This window comes from Danio rerio, chromosome 15 (assembly GCF_049306965.1).
Source record: "Danio rerio strain Tuebingen ecotype United States chromosome 15, GRCz12tu, whole genome shotgun sequence".
Taxonomy (NCBI): Eukaryota; Metazoa; Chordata; class Actinopteri; order Cypriniformes; family Danionidae; genus Danio; species Danio rerio.
In genome coordinates this window covers 28755998-28783006 of record NC_133190.1, presented here as the reverse complement: position 1 = coordinate 28783006, position 27009 = coordinate 28755998, and the positions used below count along the sequence as shown (strand labels likewise).

The 27009-nt window shown below is 35.9% G+C and overlaps 2 protein-coding genes across 2 annotated transcripts in view; one reads left to right on the top strand and one right to left on the bottom strand.

The window, feature by feature from the left end:
- rtn4rl1b (reticulon 4 receptor-like 1b) overlaps window positions 1-27009 on the bottom strand; it is a 314341-nt gene that overhangs the window by 96751 nt on the left and 190581 nt on the right.
- The window catches only part of tp53i13 (tumor protein p53 inducible protein 13), a 732349-nt gene continuing 707933 nt past the window's right edge, over window positions 2594-27009 (top strand). Inside the window, exon 1 of the mRNA XM_073923770.1 lies at window positions 2594-3310. The gene's annotated coding sequence lies outside the window, so the exon portion shown is untranslated. The remainder of the gene's footprint in view (window positions 3311-27009) is intronic.

Here is a 27009-nt window from a genome sequence, read left to right as displayed (position 1 = left end):
GTGTTTCCTCAATGCTGGAGGTCAGGTGTTATGTACATGCCAAACAGATATTGATTTAACCTCATCAAGCGGGTTAATTTAAAATCCATTTGTAAGCAGCATAACAAAGCATGTTTGCTGCAAAAATAACAAATCGTTTTCTCAATTAGTGCTTTGTCTCGCTTTTCTGTAATTATATTTAAACGTCATTTAAACAAGATACATTTGTCAAGCTAACTAATTCATTCTTCACTTTACATTGCAAATTGTTTTTTCCCCTTGTTTGCTAGCTGAAATCATTATTGGTAGATTCATGCATTAAAAGTCAAATACTTTTAAGAAATGTTTATGTCTATGTCATTTTATGCTATTTTGTATTTTTAATTGATCTTGTCTTAAGTGTATTTGGTAACGCTGCTTTTAAAATTACTGGTTACATTACATGTAATGAATGGAATAATAACCAGTGTTGGGAAATGTTACTTTTAAAAGTGATGCTTTACAATATCGAGTTATTCCCAAAAAAAGTTACTAGTTGCATAACTTAGTTACTTTTTATAGTAATAGTTACTTTTGCATTACTTTTTATTACCTTTATATCTCGAAACACATCAAACACATCAAAAAATTATATTTTAGTAGGATAATGTTATCTGAGAACTTCTTGACCGCAGTGCTACACATGCTGTATATGCAGGTTATTGAAAGTTTAAAGCAACTTTTGTACAATTAAGTAAAATTATTGTCCATTGAGACAGTCCACTTATCTTTTTATTCGATGTGTTTAAACTAATAAACACATTTTCTCATTGACTGCATGATTCATTGTGACTACTTTAATTTTAATTCAGCCATTTTTATAAGGTAATTAATTAAACCAAAAAGTAACTAACACTAATCATTTTTTATAATGCGTTACTTGCAACTTAGAAAAGTAATAATATTATGTAACTCACGTTACTTTTAATGAGCTACCCCCAACACTGATCATAACAGTACATTGTTTAATTCCATGCAACTAATTCTAAACCAAACCTCAATCCTAAACCTAACTCTAGAGTAGTGCATGATGTTACACAATATATTGCAGTACTTAAATGTAATAAGAGAGACACCAAATGGAAATGATAATTTGAGAAACACCTTTGTTTCTGCTTTAAGAGTAGAAATTTGCTTCCCCGTTAATAATGTACTTGCAGATTGCAGATGGTAAAATCACACAAATGACTTAACGTTTAAGTTTTCATTTATCATATAAATGGCATTTACTTTTTGATAATGCTTCAAATTCTGTCATAACTAGAAATATTTACTCTGAAAAAATGATTTCTGCTAAATTGTTGCAAACAATTTAAATGAGTGGAATTCATTCATTCATTTTGTTTAGGCTTAGACCCTTTATTATTCAGCGGTCGCCACAGTGGAATGAACCAATTCATCTATAGTGTATGTTTTTGGACGGATGAAAACAACATTTAGTTTTCCTTTTCTGTCACGAAGTACAGCGAAAAGCAGCTCATACAGTCACATATGCTATACATTTTTAGGAAGAGTGTAAATATTGCAGTTAATGTGTTCTGATTAAGAAAAAGCCTGACAAACAATCACTTGATCACGTTAAAATAACAGTTAATATGCATGTATTTTTACACATTTATTCACACGTTTGCATTGCTGGGAGCAGGAAAGAGACATGCTGCACTGGTAAGCAGTGATATTAATATCGTTTAATTAAAATAAATGATCAACAAATTAGTCTGTCTTAACAGTCTTTACAAGTAAAGGGATTATCTACACACAATATGAAATCCCAATTAGAAAAACACTACAAACTATAAAATACTATTCATGAAAACAGCTAAATAACAGCCAAATCCAAAAGCCCAACACAAGCGAGCTGCGCTTCAGACCAGATCAGCTCGATGACGTATAATGCCTCCGACAGCACCTGTAGTCCCATTTAGCAACTTGATAGCAACTGTCTTTTTTAAGAAGCGTAACTGATTTAAAAAATCAGGAGTGTGCTATAACTGATGTGTTTTATATCGTAGAACAAAACATGAAAGTATCTTGAGTTTGTGTCAGCCACGAACCTTATTTAAGCGATTTTACTGAAATTTCATTCAAAAAACCTATTGACTTTGGGACGAGGGAACCGGAACTGCTAAAATGCTAACTCGCTTCCGGGTTTTCACATACAAATTGACGTCATAGTTCCTCCACTCTATTAACCTTACATGCTTAGTTAACCATCAAGTTGAAACATTGAGGAGGACGCAGGAAAGAAATACCACTTATTAAATAAAAACTTAACTTAATGCCTTTAAAATTTAAAGGGCACCTAGGTTACCCCTTTTTTCAGATTTAATACAAGTCTTTTGCGTCTCTAGAATGTGTATATAAAGTTTCAGATCAAAATACCCATCAGATTTTTCATTATACCTTTTACAATATGCTGTTTTATACTGATTTCCAGCAGGGGGTGGTTTTGTCGTACTGCGCCTTTAAGACGAGTCTTTCCCGCCCACTATTTCTACATGCCTCCTCCCTCAGCTGCGTCAGACAACAGACAGACTTAAAGGAAGAAGGTCTCACGTAGCGTTTGTGAGATACTACAGTAAGAACTAACCTTTACTAATCAGTATTGTGAAGTTGCATTGATGAGTCACACACAATATCGTTACAAAGTTAACGCGCGCGCCCGCGCACACACACACACCGCAGATGACACACACACAGGCAGGCAGGCAGGCAGACAGACAGAGCGCGCTTAGCTTAGTCAAGGCTAACCTCAAGTACTGTGTGGATATCTGTTATGCTAATGTACAAAATAAATCTGATTTAACTTCCACAAACCGGGATTAAAGCGTCTTCTCTTATAATTGTTCTGACACGCGGCTGTGCTGATGAAGTAAAGCTGAAGTAAAACGCTGTAATTAATTACACACAAACTCTGTTTTAAAACACTTTTAACATGTAAAACTCACTCTTAATCACATTTGATGATGATTGCTGATCCTAGAGAACAGAACAGACCTTTTATTCCCGGTTGCTTTGCGTATGTCTGTCTGGTCTTGTTGACATATACACGACTACCGGAACATGTTAATGCGCGCAGCTGTCAATCAATTCGGTGGGCGGGGGGATCACACACCTACGTAATGGTGCGATCGATTTGAAAACAGCTCCAATTGGCCGACCCTTTTTTTTTGTAGCTAAATTGAAAAAAAAAGGACTGGGTGTGTTCATATCACTCCAGTATGACGGTCTATACACTATACCAACACACAGATCTGTCCAAACAGCTTGAAAAGTAGATTTTTTACCATAGGTGCCCTTTAAAGGAACTTAAGAGATCTTAAGCAAAAAAAAAAAGACTCCTAGCCTTTAAGGTGTTTTATGAAATATCTTAAACTGACCAGTAGCTATGTTTTTTTTTATTTCCCTTATATTTATTTATTATAATGATGGAACGTACAACCTTAGTTGGCTAACGATGGTTGTCGAAAACGCCCCCCCTGGGTGGGTTGTTTGATTTGAGGGTGTTCACTCACACTAGCCCGACAATGGAAAAGCGGTTGTTCCTTGCACCATATGGTGGATATTGCATAAAGCACTTAATTTTATTTATTTATTTTTTATTGAAAAGGCGGCCTTTGCTTCTGCAGCACATCGCATGACTACACATGACAATTGTAGAACTACGCGTAAAGAAATGTGCATTCTTAGTGACCACATCTGTATACAACCTAACTAAGGCTTTAAGTAGAATACTGGTATCTTGCAAAATAACTGTTAAATAGTATGTGCTGTTATCAAAGACAAAAGAATATTAGAAATTAGTCATTAAAACTATTGTTTAAAAAATCTTTCTATTAAACAGCACCACAGGATGGCTCAATTTGCCTTCAGCTGTTTGCAGTTCACTATTAGCATCAAGCTGCTTTGACAGTACCGCTACATTGCCAATAAGATCTCTCGATGGAAAACAGATCACACTAATCCGAGAAGACATTCTCACTCAGAGCTGCCTGGGAGACTGGAAATGGAGGTGCAGGAAGGAGAGACGGTAAAGTAAAGAAGAGGCTAATCATTCTGTGGAAGGAGGGATCGATACTAAGGGGAAAAGTGGGTTAGTACCAGTACCCCTGAGACGGGACGTGTTGACCATAGTTAACACTGAAGCATAGTGGCAGCCATCTGGAAAGGGATGCTTGTGACAGGGATGGGGCCAAATGGGCGGTGGGGAATAGTAAAAGGATTCATGTTTGTGGAGAGAGCGAAAAAGAGCGAGAGAGAGAGAGAAATGATCTATGCCGAGGCAAACACGAGGAATGGAATATGAATTATGAATCTTGGACTATTGGCTTGCATTCTGCAGCTCCACCTCGGTCTGTCGGACACACACTGCAGCTCTCAGCTCGGCCCTCTTTAATCTCGGCCCTGGAGGTCATTCCTCCCTATATCTAGACTGGCAAGTATAATGAACGGGGATGAGAGGAAGAGCAGAGTATGGGTTACCAATGAAGAGAGTTCTAAATGAAAGCAGGTGCCTGTTTAACACCTTCTGCCAGGCTACAGATTTGCTATATTGGATTTTTTTTTTACCATGTAAGCTCCGAGGTTAGAAGTCAGAAATAATTTTTGTTCACCTCGAGCATTTTTAATGTCGAGTCTGACACGTTTTCCATAAGAGGCAGGATCATTGTATGATTTGGGTGTAAAACTTTGCCATGGGAAATAGGGTCATCACATAATCCCTTTTAAATGATGTACTGTAATGCTTCCAACCATTTCTGCATAGACACGCTGTAAAAAAATTGCCTTAAAATATAAAAAATTATATAAATATATACTAATAATATTTCATATAAAAAAGGTGTATGTATATATATATATATATATATATATATATATATATATATATGTGTGTGTGTGTGTGTGTGTATACGTGTGTGTATACGTGTGTGTATATATACATATTTTATGCATTTCTCAATAAATATAAGTCATTTATTTTGGTGCATTTGAACAAAACAGATTTATTAAACTGATATATTTATTAAAATAATATTTCAGTCACTAAACATACTTAGAAATGGAAAGATAATACATTTAAAATCATGTGAAATATTGAAAAAAATTACAAACTACAAAAAAAAAAAAATTTGTAATTTTTTTTGTTTCTCTAGAATTTTTTATTTTATATTTTTCCCTAACATATTGTAACGTGGGATGTGACACTGACAACAAGGATGCGGATCCAAATGCAGGTTTATTGGTGAGGTCAGGTAAGCAGTGGTCAATACAGGGGCAAACAGCTGTATAAGGGCAATCCCGAGTCATAGTCAAAATAACAGGCAGAAGGTCACAAGGCAGGCAGCAAATAAACGAGGCGAGGATCAAAAACACAGCAAGACAAGACAAGGAAAAATGCGTTGTAGTTTCACTAAAACAGTAGAAAAGACTCAGCACCAACTGTGTTAGTGTTCATTCATTCATTCATTCATTTTCTTGTCAGCTTAGTCCCTTTATTAAAAGGGGTCGCCACAGCGGAATGAACCGCCAACTTATCCAGCAAGTTTTTACGCAACGGATGTCCTTCCAGCCGCAACCCATCTAGGAAACATCCACACACACATTCACACACACACTCATACACTACATACACAATTTAGCCTACCCAATTCACCTGCACTGCATGTCTTTGGACTGTGGGGGAAACCAGAGCACCCGGAGGTAACCCACGCGAACGCAGGGAGAACATGCAAACATGCAAACTCCATATATACTCTATATATATTTTTTTTCAATTTATTTATATTATATATAATATTCAGTTTCATTTATTATCAATTAATAAATTATTTAGCAAACACATACACTAATTCCAGTGTTTATTTTGCAATTATTTAACCTGGTGAATAAAAATTTGAAATAAAATAAATACTTCTATACCTAAATAAATACTTAAACTATTTTTGTGACATTTGTGATCTTCCATACAAAACCTATTGCCCAGACCTACATAAATGTGTCCATAGTAAATAGCCCTTTTGTCTTTATATAAATCAAGAAATAAATATCAATTGTCTAGATATTGCATTGAAGGGTTGATTCTGATCCTTCTCATATATAATGCTCCTTACCAAGCTTTTACCAAACCAAAACAGAAAAATAATGTAAAATAAAAAAAAAAGTCTCATTAAGTTATGATTGTATTAATTTACATTCTACAAATGCTTAATTAAAATAAGAAAAAACAATGTTATTATATTATTTTTATATTAGTATTATAATTATTTTGTTATTTAACAAATTTTATTTGTTTAAATAAATTTAAAAATCCATATATAATCAGATATTTCATGGAATATAAATACATAATGGAACATTCAATAAATCTCATCACCAGATAACTGTAAACATTCAACTATAAGTCATCTGAGGTTCCTGAATGAAGCATAAATTCTTCACCACAGTGTCCATAAATAATTCAGTCCTGATGACGACTGATCTGAACTGCTGTTCTGTATGTTCTTCAATCCATGCTTCTATAGCTTGTTGCTAATGGAGCAGCAAGTCCGAATGATCATACTTCTAGATGCCATAAGTGTGCAGCAATACCTCCTAGAACACTTACACATCCTCCAGATGAAACACAAATCTGATTTGATCCAAACTTAGAAAGCGCTCATGCATCCATCGTTGTGGGCTCGATGCTTCCAGAATATTACGCCATCTGTGGTCAGTCACTGGAGTTTTTTCTGATGCTCCATTAGGTCCATTTGCTGTAATCCCAGCAAAGTCCGTCACCGACCCTTCTCATCTCACATGTTTAATAAGACTAGTTTGGAAGGCAGTGCGATGGGCTTTAGCCTTAGCTTCTGAGCTCTCGTGATATGCGCCATGTCATTAATGTACAATCAGGCTCTGGGTTAGCAAGAAAAGGAGGAAGCTTCAAAAGAGCTCTTCCCTCAAGTAGAAGCGAGAGTGTCATTGGTAATCGCATTTGAGTCTGGAGTGAGGCATGGCCTTGAATATTGCACTGCAGGCTTCTGTGCTTTATTAACTCACAACTAGAATGTAGTAATAGTAGTAGTATCATTACAAGAATAGATCGCACAAAGGATGAACAATCTGTCAATTACTCACCCTCGTGTTGCTCTAAATCAAAATAACTTACTCTCTGTTGTAGAACTCTGCATTTTTCAATATGACTATGTACTTTCAAGCTCCAAGAATGCGTAAACAAGCTTAAAGAAAGCAGTTGTTGTCAAGGCTATTATGGTTTTGAATTTTTTAATGAGTTACATTTTGTTGATTCATCCATTATTTACATAATAATAATAATGTCTCCACTTATTTGAGTACTAAATCTAACCTTAATAGTTGATTTGATAGTCATAGTTGATTTGATAGATGCTAGGCTGTAGTATGCTGTGTTATAATTAGCCGATGTACATTCTTAGTTATTTATTATTATTATTATTATTATTATTATTATTGTTAGTAGTAGTAGTAGTAGTAGTATAGTAGTAGTGCACTGTTAAACCCAATAGACAACTTTATCAAATGAAAAGAGTGTAGTGAACTCAAAATTTACTTAAAGTTAATTCTAATCATTTGAAAAGAGTTTTGAACTCAATGTTGAAAAATTTATTAAATACCTCATTACTTCAACTTAAATGGAGTAAGTTGACAGTGCTCAAATAGAATCATTTTTTTTTTTTTTTTTTTTTTAGCTCAAATGGTTTGTAGCAATTGGTTACCTCAAACGGTTAGAGTTGCCTTAACTTATTGGGTTTTACAGTACTCAGTGGTTTGAGTTCTCTTCATTTATTAGGTTTTACTGTACTTAAATTGCTTCGTTTACTCAAATTTATTAAGTTCACAGTTCTCATTAGGTTTTGTTTTTGAATTTAAATGGTTTGTTGCAATCGATTTCCTCAAATGGTTTGAGTTAGCTTAACTTTTTGGGTTTTAGAGTGTAGTAGTAGTAGTATTTGAAATAGGACCATGTACAATTATACATTTATTCACTTAAGTTAGCTATTGGAAATTTTCATTTGCAGTGTTTTGGGAGGTAGTCGATTCATAACGTAAAAATACAAAATACATTAACAAGTGCATTGTAAATGAACAATTACAGCACAATTGTAATTGTTCATTTACAGTGCACTTGAAAATTTTCCAGTATTTCTGGCAACCATACAGCCATACTTTACAGTGTAGGATCATATAATTGTGTAGATCATTATAATTTAATTTATTTAATAAATAAATGATTTTTTTATTTAAAGATATCAATAGATGTACAAGTTGTAATGAGTTCCAACAAGTAATCACTTTCCCTGAAACAAATGATAAGCTAAAAGCAGAATGCCAGTAAGAAAGTCATGAATAGATGATAATCTAGTTGGATCCTACAGAGTCCACAGAGCGAAATGGCCAAACCATTAAAATTTTTATAAAGCATGCATCAATTAAAATAAAGTCTAAAATTATCCAAACTCAAAAAAACTGCATTTCTCAAAAACCCTGCTGTTATGGTGTTAATTAGGCTTTTTATCAAAAGTTTTTAAAGTCTGCTTGTAAAAAGAGTTTAGTGATTGGGTAACAGTTTCTCTCGCTTATCCCTAGCATGTCAGACAATATGACAAGCGTGAAAAATATTGTAGCGTGCATGATTGTCTTTGCTACATCAATGCGACGACAGTGCCTAATTTGTCTGAAGTTAATCAAGTTAGAACTTATAGTTCTCACCATTTTCTTTCATTTTCTCACCAAGTTTTTTCCTTCCAGCGGTCAAACAAAAGGACCAAAAGACAAAATATGCTGAGCAAACAAATACATATATTTAGCAACAGGATAAAAATCAGAAGCAATGTTTTTACATTTACATCTTTACATTTACAAAGGGTCCAAATGGATACATCAGTGGTAAACTTTTCTACTGTTTAGGTACTAATAGTACCTTTCAGGCTCAGAATGTCAAAATAATGTAACATTGACAATGTACCCCAGCTTCGTAGGACATTGCATTTTGGGTGGAAATGAAAATCGAGTTGATGTCAGAAACCCATGTCAGTGTCCAACATCGGACAGATGTTACATTTTGGTATTTTTCCAACAAAACCTAATACTGTAACAGCCAAATATCAATGTCTAATGATGTTACAACTTGATGTTATGTGGACATTAACACTATGGCATCTATCAGATGTTAGATTTTGGTTGTTGTACCTGACAAATAAATGTAAGTATTTGATGTCAATATGACGTTGGCTTAAGATGTTGGCTCGACATTGGATTTTGGTCACATACCATCCTAAAAACAATCAAATAACAATGCCATTTGACGTTGTTATTGGACATCAAAATAATGTACATTGAATTTTGGTCACCTGACATCATGACTTAAACCTAACCTAATATTAACGTCCTTTGATCTTGTGTGCCTGCTTTTAGAATTTGTATCATTGAAGTAAAGGTACCTCCCAGTGACAGCCATATCACCCTGAAGCCTAAGTGTCAGGTTATTCACTGACACTAAGCAGGGCTAAGCCTGGTTAGCACCTGGATGAGAGACCACATTTGAAAACTAGGATGCTGTTGGAAGTGGTGTTAGTGAGTCCAGCCGATCCTTATGCCCTGGTAAAACCTGGTTTATACTTCTGCGTCGAGTGATCGTCGTGACCCATGGCGCATACAATGCGAGTAGCCATGCATTTAAACTTCTGTGAGCTGTTTCTGTTGCTCTGCGATAACACTTCAGAAACGCTAGCTGGCAGTAGGTGTTTATGTTCCTTTATGTGTTGAGTTTCTTTGCTGGTGTTCTGAACGCCACCTTACTGTACAAGTGGCTCAAACGCAGAATCGGCAGACATGCAACAATTTTAATCATAAGATCAGGGGTCATCAAACTTGTTCCTGATGGGCCGGTGTCCTGCAGATTTTAGCTCCAACCCTAATCAAACACACCTGAACAAGCTAATCAAGGTCTTACTAGGTGTACTTGAAACACCCAGGCAAGTGTGTTGAGGCAAGTTGGAGCTAAACACTGCAGGGTCACCGGCCCTCCAGGACCAGGATTGGTGACCCCTCATAAGATAAACTCAAACAACAAGCTCCTTCCTTCGACACTTGTAAATATTTGCTGCATCGGGCTCGCGCGACTCTCCCCTTCGCCCACATTTGTCAGCACTACCAAGCCAATCAATCACGGAGCTTGTGCTACGCATTGTGTAGTTACATATTTTGAGAGGTGCACGTCAACGTCACTGTCAGCCGAGGGCTATGCGTCCACGCATGCGCTTGATGCAAAAGTACTACTATCAGTGAGCACAGAGTGTAACCCCGGTGTCCTGGCCAAAACCCTCCATCGGCCCTTACCCATTATGGCCATCATGGCAGTTAATCATCCCCATCCACTGAATTAGCTCTATCTCCACTACACCAATAGCTGGTGTGTGGTGAGTGCACTGGCTCCCTTGTCCTATGGCTGTCGACGCATTATCCAAGTGGATGCTGCACACTGGAGGTGATGTAGAGAGACCACCTCTCATGATTGTAAAGTGCTTTGGGTGTATGGCCATACACGATAAGTGCGCTATATAAATTCACATTACATTACATATAACTGTCTCACCTTTATCATGGTGGTGTCCTGGCAGACAAAATATTAGAAAAGTAATGTGAAGTAAAGTGAATCTTATCCGTAAACAGTAATACTAATGCCTATTGACGGTCAACAACAGGTATCCTTCTACAGTACAGTAGCTGCCAAGAAATACAGGGGACAAAAATAATATGAGACACTCTATCAGTTCTCCACACATCAGAAATCTAATTTTCTCCATCCTCTTTGGTCCTAAAGCCTCTGGAGACGTGTAGAGCTATCATAGTTTGCATGTTTCTGCAGTGTGCGGTTTTTGGAGCTTTTTCAGCTGAGCTGGCTGGAAATGAAGCTCTGTCAAGTATTCTTGTTGAAGGCGATTTTGCTGACTCAGTCTCTGCTTGACATGCCGGCACACTGATATGCTTGACATCGCTCAAGAGCACATAACAAGTGCAGTTTTCTTCAGAAGTTTGTAAAGGGAGAGATAGACGCATCTGAGAATGGCAACAGAGATAGAGGAGGAGATACGCTAAAGCTAGCTTTCAAACGCGACATCTGCGGATGACAGAGCGTGTGAGGTAATGTGTCACAGATAGCGAGAGGAGACTGAAAGATCACGTTTCTTAGAGTGCAGCTGCTGGAGTAATGAGGGGTGATGAATGCCTCGCTCTAATCACTCCGCCGCATTTCAGAAAAGATGAGGAAAACTACATTAGAGAGCCATGGTGTTTTTAGGTAGCGGCAGATCTTAATCAAATCAATGAGGAGCACTTGAAAAAGCATGTTATCTCAACAACGAGAGGTAAACAAATAGCTCAAGAGCCTGGGCTTTTTAGATGCCGCTTAAAAGCTCGTGGAGTCAAGAAATCAGAGAACTCATTTGTAACCCTCCCTTCCCTAACCTGAATGCTAATGGATGGGGAGGATCTCACGAGGAGTGATTGAGAAGGTGTAAAGAGCATATTTGGTAGTTAATGTGAAAGTGAGAGAGCGAATGAGGGGAACTGGATGGATGAGATGGTGGGAGGATTGGGGTAGTTTTCCTATTATGAATCAAAGGAAGATGAGGCATCAATAATAAATCTTGTTCAATTTCAAGGTGTAGATTAGCGCTCCCTCGGCGTGACTTCAGATAGTCTTTACATAATTAAGTTGCAGTGAAGAACTTGAGAGCGCGTCTATTCTCTTATTCTGGCTGATAATGGAGATTTATTGCCAGCGTTGTTGAATATGAATGATTTTTATCGGCTGACCGCTTTAAAGGAGGGGGAGCATCAAGGTAGATGGGTGGGGAAAGGGAAAGTAGCTTTGCCTGTCTCTTTCTATTTGTTTTTCCATTCAGCAATCCGTCTATAGTCCATCCATTTATCCATCCATTCATTCATTCAGTGCAATGAATGGTCCATCCATCTATAGTCCATCCATTCATTCATCCTTCTATTGTCCATCCATACATACACACATAATCCATCCATCTAATCATACATACTCCATCCATCCATCCATCCATGCAACCCTCCATTTACACATAATTCATCTATAAATATTCCATACATCTTGTCTATAGTCATTCATTAATCTATTATCCTGTCTCTACATCTGTCCATTCATCCATTCATCATTTGGTTTGTCTATCTATAATTATTCTTTTATCTATAATTCTGTACATTTGCCTGCCCATCCATTTATCCATTCATTCATCCATAGTCCATCCATCAATCCATCTATACTGCATCCATCCATCCATCTATACATACGTAGTCCACCCATCCATAGTCTATCCATCCATTCACCCATAGTCTATCCATCCATTCATACAGAGCCCATCCATACACGCAGAGTCCATCCATTCATAATCTATCCATTTCTTTGGATAAATGGATCCATCCATCCATTTATCCAAAGCGCATCCATCCATACAGTCTATCCATTCATACATAGTCCATATATCCATAGTCCATCCATAAATCCATCCTTCTAGTCCATCCATCCATCCATCCATCCATCCATCCATCCATACAGTCCATCCATCCATCCATCCATCCATCCATCCATCCATACATAGACCATCCATTTATAGTCTATCCATCCATAAATAGTCCACCCAACTAATTAGATAGTCCAATTAATCCATTCATCAACAGTTCACCCATTCATCCATCCATCCATCCATCCATCCATCCAAAGTCAATTTATCCTTTCATACATAGTCCATCCATCCATACATAGTCCATCCATTAATCCATCCATCCATCCATCCATCCATCCATCCATCCATCCATCCATCCATCCATCCATCCATCCATCCATCCATCCATCTATAGTCCATCCATTCATACATAGTCCAATTATCCATACAGTCCATCCATCAATACATAGTCCATCCATCTATAGTCCATCCATCCATCTATAATACACCCATCTACCCATCCATCCATCCATCCATCCATCAATCTATCCATCCATCCATCCATACATAGTCCATCCATTCAAAATCTGTTTATTTATCAATAGTCTATCCATCTATACATAGTCCATCCATCCATTCATCCATCCATCCATCCATCCATCCATCCATCCATCCATCCATCCATCCATCCATCCATCCATCCATCCGTCCGTACGTACGTACGTACGTACATACATACATACATACATACATACATACATACATACATACATACATACATACATACATACATACATACATGCATAGTCCATCCATCAATCCAATCCATCCATCCATACATAGTCCATCCATCTATAGTCCATCATCCATCCATACATACATCCATACATACATACATACATACATACATACATACATACATACATCATAGTCCATCCATCCATCCATACATAGTCCATCCATCCATCCATCTATCCATACATAGTCCATCCATCTGTCTATCCATCCATCCATAGTACATCCATTCATAGTCTATCCATCCACAATACATCCATCCATAGTCCATTTTTGGTACATTTTTACTGAATAACATTTCTACAATGAGCAGTATAAGCAATGTATGTTTTTACAAAATCTGCTGCATTGCACATAAACAATATAAATATAGATAAGGGCAATATATATATAAAAAAAAAAAAGTTTTTCACAACTGTTTTGGTTCGCAGCTTTGCAACAACCACCTGTCCATCAGTGCTGGTGTGACCTCATAACGAATCACAGTCATGATGGGGCAGTGTGTACCGTGCCCTCCATCATCAAGGAAGGTCGTCTCTATGCGTTTTCTTCCTCACTTCCTGCAGATTTCCATTTGATTTGATGCAAGCCTTTCTCTGAACAAGCTGGGGACCCCTCATTCCAGGCAGCAATTCAGAGGGCCAAAGCAAGAGCAATCAATTGTTAAACCAGAGACTGCAAACTAAAAAAGAGGAGCGAGAAAGGCAGCAGACGTATCCATATCAAAAGCTTTAAGGGCTACGGCTAAAAGCGGCGAGACACTGAATGGGACTGAGGGTGTGAGAATGATTAAAGCTAACCTGCTCAGAGCAATGACGGCTGTGCTCTGTTTGAGAGTAACGCCACTCTATCTTACGGCTGACATAATTGATTTCCACTGCTTCCAGGTTCTGCTGTGTTTGTCTGTCTGTCTCTCACCGAAATCAAGAGCAATATTGGACATTTTCTCTGGGCCGAAGAAGGGTGTGATGTGAATTAGGTAGCAGTTTGATCAGTACGCTGAGGTTCTGTGGCACTCAGAACTGAATTTAGAATGCCTGTCTGATTCAGTTCCTGCATTTTAATTGTGGTCTCAAAACAGATTGCACTAACAATTTAAATTTGAATGTAAGGAAGTCTATTTACTGAGTCCTGTATTTCCACTGAACATTAGTTGTTTATATTAATGATTGCAAGAGGATTTGCTGAAATATGTTAAAATTAAATATATCTACTGTATATTTAGATAAATTTTCACATTTCAGATATCTAAAATTACTCAAATAGAGCAAAAATGATCTACACTGTAAAAAATATTAATTAATTATCAGGTTCTAATTATTATTATTTTTTTTTTTTGTTCACATGGTGTTTTCTGTTTATTTATGGTTATGAATTGTATTATTGGAGTTATTTAAATCTGCTCTACTGATCTACTTTTGAAGTTGAAAGTTTAACACAGCAAATTAAGTGACTTTTATTTGCACTTTAGTAGTTTAAGACAAGATATTGTTTAAGAAATAATATACAGAGAATTAAGTCTGTAAAATAACATATACTGGTAGTTTGTTGCCAGGTTTCTACACTTTAAAGGTGCAGTATGTGATCTGGCAAAATGCTAACCCTTGAGCACAACAGCTTTGAAAACACAGTCCCTCCCCCGCTGTCCAAAGCCATGCTTGAATGAGCACATTAAAGATGACATAGATGCACTAGATCATGTCATTCACCAGTTAGAAAACTTTATAGTACTTTATTATACTACAATTCTGAATGAAAAACTGTAACATATCTAGCATGTTTTAAGTTGTGTATATTTATAGCAATATTTACTAATGTTTTGTTGTTAAACAAAATAAAAATGTAAATTATCGATGCTGTAAAAGGTTTCTTATGAAACTGAAAATAGTCACATTAATCTTTTGCTGGAAGATTTCAGTGGCTGAACAGCACTTCTGTGCAAATAAGCCAGGGATGTCAAACTTCCTGGAGGGCCGAAGCCCTGCACAGTTTAGTTCCAACCCTGCTCCAACACACTTACCTGTAGGTTTCAAACAAGCCTGAAGGACTCAATTAGTTTGATCAGGTGTGTTTAATTAGGGTTGGAACTAAACTGTGCAGAGCTGCGGCCCTTTTGGAACTGAGTTTGACACCTGTGAAATAAGCCATTCGTAAAACAACACAATCTACATCAGCTTTGCGTGACTAAAATGGTTTTAAAACACAACATTACTTGTCTAAAAGAAATACTTCAGCCATGTTGTCATCCTCCTGCTTGCTTTAATATTCAGCTCCAATATTCATTCATTCATTAATTTTCTTTTCAGCTTAGTCCCTTTATTAATCAGGGGTCGCCACAGCAGAATGAATCACCAACTTATCCAGCACATGTTTTACACAACGTATGCCCTTCCAGTTGCAACCCTTCACTGGGAAAACCTCCAATATTGATTAAGTATTTTAAAAAGTTTTAATTAAGGATTTGTTTTTACCACTGTCGCTCGTGCCCACGAGACCGCAAATAGCAGATCTGCATAAACGGCTACGCAGATGTACAAACCTACAATTGTTGACAATTGGATGTCTACACAGCCCAACAATTGGATGAATATTTTTGTCTTATGTCTTACCCAGAATGTAAAATATATTTAAAAATACATTTAGATCATTTACTTTAATCATTACTATTGGGATGTGAAGAGAGCACCACAAAAATGTTTCTGAAGACAATCACTTACTGCACCTTTAATTTACAACACAAACACAGACTAAATATCACTTGTAACTATTAAAAATGTCAACAAGAGTCACTTTTAAACAGCAAAAGTTTTTGGAGGATAGATCAAGATTCCATAATATATTTTAAAAGCATAAAAATGTTTTTTTTTTCAGTTTATACTAAAATAATAAATACACTGTACATATTACCAAAGTAAAAGAGTAATATGGTGTAAACAAAAATAAAAAACACAATTAAGTTATTTTTATTAAGTTAAATCATAAACTTTAAATGCTGACTCTTATTTGTCGTTGACTGTGATGAATGTGACACATGCCAGAGTGCGAATAAAACCCATACCCTGACTCACTGGCGTGATAGTGAGGAATGGAAATAGCAAAGAATAAAGTCTTAAGCATAACTGTAGCGTTCAGTCATCCGGTGTCAGCTTGAATGCTTTACAGTGAGTATATTCTGAGATGAATGAACACAATATGGCCTTCTCATGGCTCCCACCATCATATGCCTGTCTAGACGGCATACAATTGTAACATTACAAATCGATGATTCACCCAACCCTCCACTCACGCACCTCTATTTCTAGGAGGCCAGAAAAGGGTTTGAGCACATACCTTTGGTCAAATATACTGTAGTGTAAACTTAGTCTAATATTAGTTCTGCATGCGTAGTCCATTACCTCGTATATTTTTTCCCTATCATTCAGAATAGTGCGCAGCAACGTCCACTGCAGGAAAAGCGTGTTTGTTGGAGAAGAAAGGTCATTTGAAGAGCAACGCCGGCCTGGAAGAGCAGAAGCTGCCCATGAATTAGTGATGGTGTTGCTCTTCCTGACTCTGGTTGTACTCTCCAGAACACACATACGCATGCACACATTTTCTCTTAGCTGATGCTTAACCCGTCTTTTTCCAAAGCCAGCTTGGATTTTCGTTGTAGACGTGGATCATGCACCGTCCTCCATCCACCCTTCTTCCAGTTCTGGCCTTTCCTGCCGGTGTGTTGACATGCAATTAACTGGAGCAGAAATGTAGGTTTAATATTTAATCATTCATAAAAAAATAAAGTTCTAGGAAAGTGGAAGGTGTCTCTTTTAGTATGCGCACTTCGCAGATTCTCTCATGCACTTTTTTTTTTCCACTGGCCCTCTTCTTTCTGCTCTCTCCAGAGTGTGTGGTTGCGTGTGTGTATGTGTGTGAGGGGGAGATGGAGTACAAATTTGTTTCATGTGCATAAAACAGGAGATGGTTAGAGACAGAACACTCAGAGAGCGACGAGGGGGGCATGTGTTTGTACAAAAAACTGTCAATACTGACTTTGTGTACCTTTCTGCGGTTCACCTTCTCTGCATGCGAGTGTTTGTTTTTGCTCAGAAGAACTGTATCAAAATGTCCTTGAGGAGAAAGGATGGTGCGTGAGTGTTATAATATTAGCCTTTATTTAAAAAAGTATGATTTTTAAAAACTTTGAGTAGATAAATTAAGGTAGCTCAGCCTGTTGTTTGCACTGAAAGTGACTTTTTTTTATCAATTGAGGATACCAAGACTAATTATTATTTTAATAATTTAATTTATTTGCATGTTAAAAGCACACTAATGTTTGTTAATGGCCACATGACATGCTACTAAACTATATATAAGGTTTTTTTAGTACATGTTTTTAGTCATTTTTTGTTTGATATTAACCCTTGTGTACAGTACTGTTCAAATTTGTTACCCTTATGTTATGTTAATGGCTGTTTTTGCCCCATTGACTTCCAATGACGTTAATTATAATGAAATTTTTTGATTGCAAAGCCTCGACACCATATAATCATGCATTCTTGAATGTTGGTAGTTTCACTTGTTGGGAAGATGCACAGTTTGTAATTTTGACTGTTAATCATCAGTTGGCATCATTACCATTTTAGCAGGGGTGTAAAGTAACAAATTACAAATACTCAAATTACTGTAATTGAGTAGTTTTTCTCAGGAATTGTACTTTACTTAGTAGTTTTAAAAATGTGTACTTTTACTTTGACTTGAGTACATTTTTACTGCTGTATTGGTACTTTTACTGCACTGCTTTCCTTCAACCTGTAGTCACTAATTCATTTTTCTCTTGTCTATGTGGATGAGAAAAACCAGTCCTGTGATTCCTGTCCTATCAAATCACACATAGAAGGTAAATCACATCATAATGAACTACCTCAAGACATGATTGAATTATAATTGCAGGGAAATCAACCAAATATCATTTCTAATGATGTTACAGCTTGACGTTGTGTGGACATTACCACTATGACGTCTATTACATGTTGGGTTTTTGTTGCCATACTTGGCGAATAAATGTCAGTATTTGATGTCAATATGATGTTGGTTTAAGATGTTGGCTTGACTTTGAATATTGGACACTTTCTAACACAACCTAAAATCAACTGAATATTAATGTCATTTGACGTTGTTATTGGACATCAAAATAATGTTGTCTTCAGACGCTGGCTAGACATTGAATTGTGGTCACCTGACATCACAACCTAAATCTAACCTAATATTAACGTCTTTTGACTCTGGTGCGTGCTGGGCAATAACTAAATGCAATACAGAATGTTACGTTTACAAACATACACAAATTACATGTAAATGCATCCGCTTTTTTACAGTGTAATACTCGCTACTTAATCCTCTGGAGTACTTTTAAAAGGTCTACAACAGATTTACAACAGATACTTTAACTCTATACCTGCACTTCATGTTTAGGCAAGTAATGATACTTTAGCTTAAGTATGATTTTATAAGTACTTTCCACCACTGCTCTATAGATAGGAATGTGCAAAACATTTCTGGCTTTTATATGGAGTGCTATGGAGTAAAATAGCAGATTATAGTGTGCATGCATGAATACATCTACTATGTTTATTATGTTCTGAGAGCTGAGCTGCTTATTTTTTATTTTCTCAAACATATCAAGATAAGTGCACAAGGTCTTCTACACTAACACATACATGTAAACTATACTCCATAAAGAAGGCATAATCTAAGCTCTTTTTAGCACTGTGACTGTCATTATAGTGGAAGTCAATTGGGAAAAAATTGCCACAAACATAATGAAAGTGCAGTAAATTGCAAAGCATTTTCCAAAAATATGTGTCACATGTGACAAAAACATTCCTAAAAGCACACAAGGGTTAATGTGTATTATTTAAATAATTATTCAGAAATTTTATAAATGGGCTGCAGAACCCAAAAGGTTTTGGAAAACTTTTATATATATTGTTTGTCTTCATAAAAAAGGCATTTGCGAATCCATCTATCCTAAAAAAAGATTTTTTTACAAAATATACATTTCATCAGATCACTTTTACTGCTGAAATATCTAATCTCATTTTTAAAATAACCATTTTGTGGTCAAAATCCTAGAAAAAAATTAATAAAATGTACAAAAGAGTACACATTAATCTAGAATGGGTGTGTTCAGCCAAACAACAAGTAGTACAAATATATACAAAATGGCGACAACACCAGAGCTCCAAAAATAAGAATTTTTTAACCTTAAAGGCTATCACAAAGCGTATGATAGCCTTTTAAGAAAATAAATTCATAGTTTTGTAGCTCTGGTGTTGCCGCCTTTTTGTATATCTTTGTGGTCAAAAGTTCTGACATGCTAAATCACAAAATGCAAAAGGTTATTTGTCCTTCACAGAAGGTGATTCAAAGTTTAAATGGAAATATTCAGTGTATGGGCATTTAATTGAAAAACTGAATTTGATCATTTGAAAAGGGTCAGGGGAGTCAATGTTGATTTAATGATCACTGACTTTCACTGTATAGATCAGAATTTCTTTTGATTACTTTTTAGTGAGTGATATTATGGTAGTAATAGTTTTCAGAATATATTTCTTTTTCAACAGAAGAAACTTCACCAAATTTTTGAACTATATGAGTCTCAGTAAATGATGGAAAATTATTATTATTATTATTATTTTTGTTGTTGTTATTATTATTATTATTATTTATTGCTGCAAGATAGTATTTACATTATACATAGCCGAATGTTTTGAACACTGTCTAGTTGGTTCTAAACATGTCTACTGTACACTGTAAAAATATTATTGCTGCATTATATTTTTTTTTGTTGAAGCAAAGTTACTTTTCTAGCACAATATTGTAAAATTATGGCATTGCAATATTTTGTTTCGCTGCAATGTATATTGCGATAAAAATGTAATTTCACCAGATGAACAACATGAGTGCATGTAATGACTACCATGGTTTAATTTTGAGGTGAGCAATCCCTTTAAGCCGGCATTTTCAGTGAGTTTAAACATTTCATTAATATTTTATTCATTTATTTATTTTTATTTTTGATAAAAATGTATGTTCCCCTAAAACATGTACAGTTTAGGCAACAAAATCTACATACCCGCCACAGAAAATGCTTCGAAATGCACATCTAAATAACTGAAGAAAACCGAGTTTGGAATTGTGTGCATGGAGTTGCTGAAATGAAGTGCTGACTTTACAATTACATTGATGGATTGTATGTGTATTTCATCAGTCGACATGCTCCCTGGGAATCAAACCAATATTCTTTTTGTTGTAAGCGACATGCTGTGTTGTAATGGCTTATGTCTGTTCAAAATGTCATTACTGTATCACCTCTGCATCTTCGAGTCACAGGTTGACGTCTTTTGCTCATTTCTAGTACACTGCTTCTTTCAGTGTGCAAAAATATTTCAGCAAGCATTTAACATACTATTAAATCATTAAATATACAGTCTCTCTTTGTGAGGCAAGTCCAAGCGATTGATTTGCTCTCCGTTTGATAAACGCAAGATAGTAAATATGCTGAGCGGACAATACATCCCTAAACGCATTCAGCATCTAAAAGGATCAATACAATGATGCTAAAAAAATCACTTCTTGGCAGAATAATCTTTCTTTGGTAAACACAAGCAAATCATCTATAAACATGAAAGCATAAATGTCAGTGAGTATTGCTTTACATAAGGATGAATCTATTTATCGATCTAATTGGATTTCACACTTGTGTAGCATAGCTTGGCCTATTCAAATGCACTGCCGTCAGGGCCTAATAATCAGTAAATGTGCATGCACTAAGCATCTTTTGCCAAATTATGTTGGTACTTGATAGCACCAAAAACAAACACACACATAATCCAACAAGACCACGCCCCTTTTTTGATATCTCTGCTATAGGTAAACATGCATCTCAGAACTGAGACTGATACGTTTAGCATATTAGTCCATAGTCAGCAACAAAATAAATTAAAGATACATACAGTATGAAGCAGCCACCGATAAGATACCGTATGATAGAATACAATATGATTTACTCCTATCACCATGCAGTACGATCTGATTTCGATTTAGTTCAATTAAACACAATGCGATTTGAATGCAATGGAAAATAACATGACTACTGTTTTATTTCTTCAACTTAAATTACCACCGACTCTCTCACATAGGCTAATACCATAGCTATGATAGCTAATATGCAGATTTTCTATTTGGTTTTTTAGAGCTTTAACTTTTATAGTTTGCTGTACAACAAACAAACAAACATTAATACATCACAATATAAAACTGGTCTTAAAGCTTCCAAATTAAAGTAAAATTTTAAAGTTAAAATCAGTAAACAAACAAACAAAGAGATGAAAAAAAAATTATTTTATCACTTTCGCTATAAGAAACACTTAACTCATTTGAGATTAATACTCTAGGATTGTTACGATAAACAACGATCATTCTCCGGAGATCGCTGGTTTCCACTTTACTTGAACTACACTTCCGCATATCCCAGGACTACATTTTCATACATGTACTTCTTCCAAACAAGTACGCCTGGTCATTCATCTATCCTGATTGCAATCACCAGCTGAACCTTGTCACAGACTGATATCACACCATACTTAAGCCACACATTCACGCTTCCAGTTTGCCGAGTCGTGTTATCTTTCACAGTAGCATTACAACGCGTTTCCCAGTCTTGTTATCCCGTGTACCGACCGTTAGCCTTGTTAGCCTCGTTGTCTTTGCCTGCCGCCTGCCTTTCTGACCTCTTGCCTGTATTCGACTGTGATTCTGGATTGTCCTCTTACCTCTGTTTGCACCTGTGTTGACCACTGCTTGCCTGACCACCGATTAAACCTGCATTTGGATCTTACTTCAGTTGTTTGTGTCACTTCCAATCACAACAAGGACCTATTATAATATTCATATTTTTATATCATATTATATATCATTCATGTTACTTCAGCTGAGCCCTTATTTATCAGGGTTCGCCACATAGTGGAATGAACTGCCAACTATTATGCAACTACTGTATGACGACGTATATTTAATGCAGCCAATGCCCTTCTACTGGGAAACACCCATACGCTCACACATTCACAAACACTCATACACTATGGTAAACTTTGCTTACCCAATTCACTTATAGCACATGTTTGGACTGTGGGGGAAACCAGAGCACAGGGGGAAGATGTAAACTCCACACAGAAACGCCCAGCTAGGACTTGAACCAGCAACATTCTTGCAGTGAGGTGATTGTGCTAACCACTAAGCCATCGTGTCACCCCCTTTACAGTTATTGCTACTATAAAAATAATAGATATTATGTAATATTTATAACATATCTATAATAGATAAACAGATATTACAGCAAAATACATATTTTACATAATCATTATGCTATTTTTCTTTTGCACTCTGTTTAGCATGCATGCCTGCAGCCGTGAGGAATGCACTGAGGAACACGCAAAGACTCAAATACATTAAACAGCACAAATATTTTCACTATTACCCATGGTAGATCGATTGATCGAGGATCAACATTAAGGACTTTAATCCCTGCTTCTCCTTCTCCTCAGGTCTCTGTAGTGTTGTGATACATTGATGTATCAGCAGCAGTGCTGGCAGAACACGCTTGAGAAACAGTTTAGACCAGAGAAATCAATCTACATCTAAAATATTGGTCAGAGATTATCGGTCACTTCCAAACAATAAAAGTGTTGCGCATGAATCAGATTTAACCAGTGCAAATGTGTTGCATAAATGATTTCAGTGGCAACTTGTATTGCATGCACACTTTTTAAACTGGTGCATCACATCATTACCTTTTTTTATATTGTTAATTATGGAATCTTCCTATCCATAAGAGCTACTAGATATGCCCCTTAATGCTGATTGTCTGTGTCTTGAGGTCAGTCTCACACTGTAGTCAGAAGAGTTTTTCAAATATTGCTAAGCGCACCTTTAAAGGTACATTGAAGGGCTTTGAAATGTGCTTTTTTGTTTAATGTTGAGCAATTTCTGCTGAATTATAAAGACTGGACGGGACATAGAGTAGCTCCTCCCCTTTTTTAAAAAACAGCCAATAGCATTTTCTTTATTAACGGCGCTCTACCAGTGAGTAGTTAAAATCAAGAGCATCAAAAGAAAAGCAAATGAGAAGCGTTTTAAAGGGGACAGGACATATCAGATACTATAGAGCCTTTGATTGGTTAAAAGATTTGATGAGAAACTAAAGAATGAGGTGATGTTAAAATCATTTACTGATCAGTTTAGGTGGAAGTGACAAACCAGTCAATGCTGTTGACCATCAACCATTGCGGTCACTCTGACACAAGTTTTATTTATGGAGAAAATTACAAAGCACTGCAGTGTTTGGGTGTTCTGTGTTTGTCTGAGATAAGTAGTCTACCAAAATGTGTATAATCCATACTAAGTATGAAGTGGATTGGTCATTCTTGTCACATGACTTGTGGTGCGTTAAAGGGCTTTTAAAAGCCCAAAAAAGGGCGCCGTCATTTGCTATCTCTAGGAGTTGATCATCTTTCACAGACATGCAATCTTTTCCTTGGCAGTTCGTGAGTCCTTCTCAGGGGCTTTTACCCTTTGTAGAGAAACTTTCCAAAGACGTCTATTTCCTATTTATTTTATTGCTTGTGGGTAAAATTTGGGCGCTCAAGTGACCTAAATAAAAGTGAGCGAATGCACTCATTTTTCAAAATAAAAGACTTTTTAAAATAGAAGATTGTTTAGACTCAGATAATGAATAAAACATAACTAATTAATGATTTCTTGTGGTTGAGGACCACTGGTTAATATCATCTTAACACAATATTTGTCCCCGTTTTGTAGCACACAAACTAACAGATATCCTTAAGACTATGCTGTTACTAACATCTAATATATATATATATATATATATATATATATATATATATATATATATATATATATATATATATATATATATATATATATACATATATATACATATATATATATATATATGTATATATATATATATATATATGTATATATATATATATATATATGTATGTATATATTTGTGATTTCCCAGGAACATGACTTTAGTTCCAAAGCACCTAAGGTAGAAGGAAGAAAGAAAGCTGGGAAAGCTTTATTTGGGGATAACACTCTTCTTGTTGCGTGTGGCGCTGAGGTGTTTCCCTTCCTTCTAAAAGCATGGCTAGATTCACAAGCGTGCTGTGATTGTTCCCAATTCCGACATTTTCATTAATTTGATGTCAGCATGTTCACTCTGATGCTGATGGACAGATTCACTTGTGGTCACGGCTGACTTATTGTTTCAGCCGGTTGGGCTTTGTGGGTGAGGAGGGAGGAGTGTTAGATGACCTTGAGGGTGAAAAGAAACACTTTTGCCACCCTGCCAACTATCTCAGAGCGCACAACCCTGACACCCTCTCCGAGGAGCCTCGTGTCCTTGAAAAAACTTGTCAAATCCTCTAGTCAGAGAGCGTGAGATGAGTGCCAGCGAGAAAGGGCTGGTGAGCGTTTTAAAAATTCCACAGTCCTGGCAGATCTGGGATTAAACCAGGCCAGAGCAGATCTGTGTGTATTGGACGGACAGCCACAAGAGAGCTATGCACACTCCTGAGGACGAGTGGTTGGCTTTTATATTTTCCAGCAGCTACTGGACACTTTATTGCTAAAAATATGGGCTTCGCATCTCGGGGCTTCTTTAAAGCTTTAAAAACCTTCTGTTAGAAGCTACATTCGAGCAGAATTTTTATTTTATAGGCAGGCAAACAGGTTTTGAGCAACATGAGGGTGAGTAATTGATGACAACCTTTTTATTTTTGTTGAAGTATGGAAAATACGCTGTTTTTTCATTATAGGAGCACAAGACAAAATGTAAACACTTGACATAATGTGCAGAGGCAGGCTACGAGGTAAAGCAAGGGCAAAAATGAGGATATTATATAGGGATTTTAATTTTATAGTCATGCAAACTAGTTTTAAACAGCATGAGGTTGAGTTAATGATGACAACATTTTAGTTTGTTTTTTTCATATCAATATATATTGCACACTCCCAGAAATAAAAGTACAAACAATATTAGTAGTTAAAATCCCCATTGGTATTTAAGGGTCAATATTGTACCTTAAAATACATATTAGTTCCTAAAAGGTGCCATTCCAGTGATAGCTTTTATACATTCTTTTTCAGAGCATAACGATTTGTAAGAGTTTGCAGAAATGAACTAGAGGCTAAATCAATGGTAAACACTGGAAAACCCTAATGGATTTTTTTTTTTTTATAGTCAGGCAAAGGTTTTGAGCAAGGTTATGAGGGTGAGTAATTGATGACAACATTTTCATTTTTGTTGATGTCTCAAAAACAGAGTTTTTTTTTCTTTATAGGAGCACAAACCAAAATAGAAAAGACTTGTCAAAAAGTGCATACACATTTTATGGAGTAAAGCAAGGGTAAACACTTGCAGTGTTTAGACAAGATCTAGGAATTTGATATGATGTTTTGGTTTCAATCAATATGATACACTTGACAAGTTTCTTCTCAACACGTAAGCCAAACTTTGAGTTAAATATTCCTAATATGATGAATATAGAAAAGAATCAAGTTTAGCAAGGCATGAGGCAGATCCGCAGCCAGCCTGGTGAAAGGGGTGGTTAGTTTTTCTCAAAAAAGTGAACATTTGTGCAGTTATTCGCTTCACTTTTCTACGTAATTATGAGATTAAAATACTGAATTTAGGTGTCATTTTAAGCACAGATGGTCATTATAACCACACTTTTTGATGTACCAAAAATATTTCCTAAATATTTAGACTAAAGCAATATGACAAATATTTATTTTTAAAATCAAATTTTTTTACATCATATATCGTTATAAAAAGATTTTTAAATTAAAAATTGTAGCTTATTGTAATTTATTAGGCAAATAACAAACTTGCCAGCACAATTAAACTTCCTCAGTCAGAATTTGGCCATTTGAATAATAATAAATTAAAACATAATAATAATAATAATAATAATAATAATAATAATAATAATAATAATAATTTCGAGTTTCAAATTTTTTCTAGCCTCTCTTGTAAAGAAAAAACATTTAAAAATTCATGCTTAACAATAGCCAAAATAGTATTCAAGTTGATTTTAACATTGATCACATTTTGTGATTTACACTTTTTTATTGGTCATGTTTTCTTTCAAAAATAAGATTTAGAATAAAAGTCAAATGTTTTCTCTATTTAAAAACAATAAAGTAGCGAAAGGTGACTTCACTTATGTTGGATGTTTTCTTGCACAGCTGGATGTTGGACTCTTGAAAAATAATTGTTTGTATTAAACAAAACTGATTAACTGAAGTCACACCAAGATTCCGCTTGGTCTTAAAGGTCTTGGTTTTTTACATGTGTAATTTTTACTATTTATGATGGCATAGCAGTCAAAATAGGACAAGTGAGCTCATCTATGGGACAAATACTAGACCTTTGTCAGTGAGGAGGAGTGGGTCCTCTGAACCCCCCTGGCTACGGATCTGTGGTATGTAAAGTGGGTGTCAGCAAAATGTTATTGTAAAAATACCCTCAAAATTGGTTATCTAATTAAATTTATCGCAGATTAGACCAGTACTTCTGTCTTTTTGACTAGACTGCCCACCATCAACCAACTCAATATTGAATTTCCACCCATAAGCT